This window comes from Ursus americanus, chromosome 8 (assembly GCF_024610735.1).
Source record: "Ursus americanus isolate L20-20 chromosome 8, mUrsAme1.1.p, whole genome shotgun sequence".
NCBI lineage: Eukaryota > Metazoa > Chordata > Mammalia > Carnivora > Ursidae > Ursus > Ursus americanus.
In genome coordinates, this window is record NC_142134.1 from 10,962,515 (window position 1) to 10,966,423 (window position 3,909).

Here is a 3,909-nt window from a genome sequence, read left to right on the forward strand (position 1 = left end):
CAAATCAGTATGAAAGTCTCTACATAATGCAGTCAGTTACCTAGAGTGCTACATTGAGAAACGCAGATTCAGGCTTAGGTATATATCAAGAATCAAGGGTTTCAGGAAAAAAATATCATGGTACTGCTACTTGGAGCGATCTGAAAGCTCTGGACTTCATGAAAAACACAAAAATCATACTCATCCATTGAATAAATGATTAATGAGCTAATAACATTGGTTCAGGAAAGGCAGAAATTACATCTTCATGGCATCATGAAGGTAAATGTCATGATGTTAACAAGCACGAACTAGACTCCTAAATGATAAAAGTGATCCTGTTGCCACAGCTGTCAGCCAATCAATTAGCCTATTTTTCAATGTGTGAAAGACTATGCTTCATATATTTGACGAGTTTTATATTTTTTTTCCCAAAGGAGAGCAAGTCTAGTACCAGTTACTCTGTCATAACCAAAAATAAGCAGAAGCTGTCATCTCAACTTTTTAACTATATCACCCAAACCCCTACAGTTTAGGAGTTTGGAAGAGAGATTGAAGAAAGTTAGGTATGTATAATATTGAAAATATAGGCACAATTCCTTTCCTTTCCCTAGATCCGTACCTTTACAAAGTGCCTTTGCAATTCCTCATATTAAGAGGTAAAATCTAGCTAGCTTTGTAATGTGATTTAATCACAGAATGTCAGGAAAAAAGTGATGTTATTGTAGGTGTGAGATTAGGTTCAAAAGGCTTTGCACTAACCTGCTCTCTTTTGAATACTGGCCAACATCATGTTAGCAAGCATGAGCTAGGCTTTTTGATAAGAAAAGTGACCCGGCCATCATAGCTGATAGTCAACCAGCCACTACACATGTGAATGAGGTCTGAACTTGTCCAGCTCCCAACTTGCCAGCTGACCAAAGAGCCATGAACAAACCCAAATGAAATCAAATGAGCCTGGACCAGATCACAGGAGCTGCCCAGCTGACCCATAAACTTGAGAACAATAATAACTAATTATTGCTTTGAGCCATTTTGTATTGGGATGGTTTGTCATGCAGTAATAGATTACTAAAACAGTTACCATTTTGATTCTCTTAGTTGATATAAATAATCACTTTTTAAGTATTGATTTACTATCAGACAATTCAGTTTGTTCTGGTTTCATTTTGTGCAGACTTCTGACTCTGAAGGGCCTGGAGTTTTCAAGGCTCGATACCAGAGAAGGGGGACAGCAAGTTTATGTGGAGATTCAGTGTAGGACCTTGGGAGAAAGCTGAACCTTCACAGTCTGACAGAAATTACTTATTACAGGGTTATGCAGTGTGGGGAAATGTGGGATTGTACAGCTGGAATACAAAAACCACACAGAGCAAATCAGTTTCAGTAGAAGCCTCAGAAGGGTCATGCCTTAAGGGTAACTATCATGGATAAATAAAAGCAAGTCTTAGGACTAATTTTAAAACTCAGAACCATTTTAGAACAACATAAAATAAGCCTAATGACATCCAGAATAATCTGTCAAAACTTTAACTGCCTTGCAAAATAAAATCCACATGTTTTAAGGGATGGTGATAATCCCAAAATCTTATAATTTATTACCCACAATATCTAACATACAAACAGAAGTTTCTAGGCATAAAAAGAGATAAGAAAATATGAGGCACGGTTAAGACAAAAAGAAGTAGAAATATACACAGACACCGGCCCACAGAGGCACAAAGACATCACCTAGATATTGAAATTAGCCAGACCAATCCTATAGACTTTAAAAGACAGCAATGAAACATTACAAATACCTTGTATCAATATATTTACAAATTTTTACGAAATAGACAAATTTTTTGAAAAACCAACTTAATATGAGGAATTGCAACTCACTCAAGAGAAACTAGAAAATCTGAAAGGTCTACTATCTCTAAAAATGGAACTTATTATTAAAAACCTTCCCACAACTGCATCTAAAGACCCAGATGATTTTACTGGTAAGTTCTATCATATTTAATTTAGAAGTAATATTTAACATATTCCTTATGAACATACACAAAAATCCTTTTTAGAATATCAACAATTTGATATGACAAACATATAAAAATATTACTATTACATGTTATATTATATGATTTTAAAATCAATGAATATAATTCACCATATTAAAGTAATAATGGAGAAAAAACATTGTATTGTATCAAACCTTGTATCAATTGTGTTAATAATTGTCAAAAAAGTGTTTGAGATAGCAGACACCCAAGACTCCAAGATGGTGTCATCTGTACCACTGAAGGAGAAGAAGCTCATGATGTCTAACTAGGAGAGTTGCCAAGCTGGATACTGATATGGGATTTTATTCACCCCTAAAGGCATTGCTGGAGCATTTCAAAGAGGCTACTACCAGTATTACAAAAAGTATATCAATGTGAAGAAAGGGGGTGTCACTGGGATTTGTATGATGCTGGAAACTTATGTGCTTTTCAACCACTGTTGTTGTTACAAAGAACCCCCACTTGAGCAGCTTCCGAAATACCACTGAAGAGGGTCCAGTGTGGAGGCATTCTGCATTCTTGACCTTGATCTTTGCCTGGCACCCTTGCATCCTTTCATATTCTAATTGAGAACTAACATCAAATAAAAAGTTGACTAGTATTTGGGGAAAAAAGTATTAGGAAAATATTCACCAATTATTTTTCATTAAAAAAAATTAGCAAACTGAAATAAGAGGCAATTTCTTCAATCAGGTAGGGTGTGCTGTTGTTTCCTTGGGCTGCCATAACAAAGCATCGCAAACTGGATGTCTTAAAATAACAGAAGTCTATTATCTCACAGTTCTGGAGGCTACAGATCTAAAACCAGTGAATAACCAGGGTCATACTCTCTCTGAAACCTATAAGGACAATTTTCCTTGCCTCTCACAAAGAGTTCTCCCTGTGTATGCCTGTCTTCATCTGGCTATCTGCTAATAAGGACATCAATCATATTGGATTAGAAGCCAGCGCCATGGGGTGCCTGGGTGGCTCAGTCATTAAGCATCTGCCTTTGGCTCAGATCATGATCCCAGGGTCCTGGGATTGAGCCCCGTGTCAGGCTCCCTGCTCAGCAGGAAGCCTGCTTCTCCCTCTCCCACTCCCTCTGCTGGTGTTCACGCTCTTGCTGTGTCTCTATCTGTCAAATAAATAAATAAAAATCTTAAAAAAAAAAAAAAAAAAGGAAGCCAACCCCATTACACTATGACCTCGTCCTAACTAATTTCACCTGTAATGACCTGATTATTTTTTGCATCAGAGTAGAAAGGACTCAAAATTACAAATGAAAGTGGAGAAATAACAACCAACACCACAAAAATACAAATAATTATAAGAAAATATTATGAAAAACTATATGCCAACAATTTGGCAACCTAGAAGTCGATAAAGTCTTAAAAACATATAACCTACCAAAACTGAAGCAGGAAGAAACAGAAAATTTGAACAGACTGAATACCAGAAGGAGATTGATTCAGTAATCAAAAAACTCCAAAAAACAGAAGTCTAGGACCAGATGGCTTCCCAGGTGAAATCTACCAAACATTTAAAGAAGAGTTAATACCCATTCTTCTCAAACTATTCCAAAAAAAATAGAAGAAAAAGGAAAACTTTCAAATTCATTTTACAAAGCCAACATTACCCTGATACCAAAACTAGACTAAGACACCACAAAAAAAAAGAGAACTAAAAGCTAGTATCCCTGATGAACATAGATGTAAAATTCTCAACAAAATATTAGTAAAACATATCCCAAAATGAATTAAAAAATCATTCAATATGATCAGGTGGGATTTATTCCCGGGATGCAAGGGTGGTTCAATATTTGCAAATCAAACAAGGTGATACATCATATTAATAAGAGAAAAAATAAAAACCATATCATTTCAATAGATGCAGAAGAGACATTTGA

The 3,909-nt window shown here is 35.8% G+C and overlaps 1 pseudogene; it reads left to right on the plus strand.

Moving 5' to 3' along the window:
• The first annotated feature begins 2,239 nt into the window (after nt 1-2,239).
• On the plus strand, nt 2,240-2,509 carry LOC148109518 (ATP synthase F(0) complex subunit f, mitochondrial pseudogene; annotated as a pseudogene).
• Nucleotides 2,510-3,909: the final 1,400 nt, after the last annotated feature.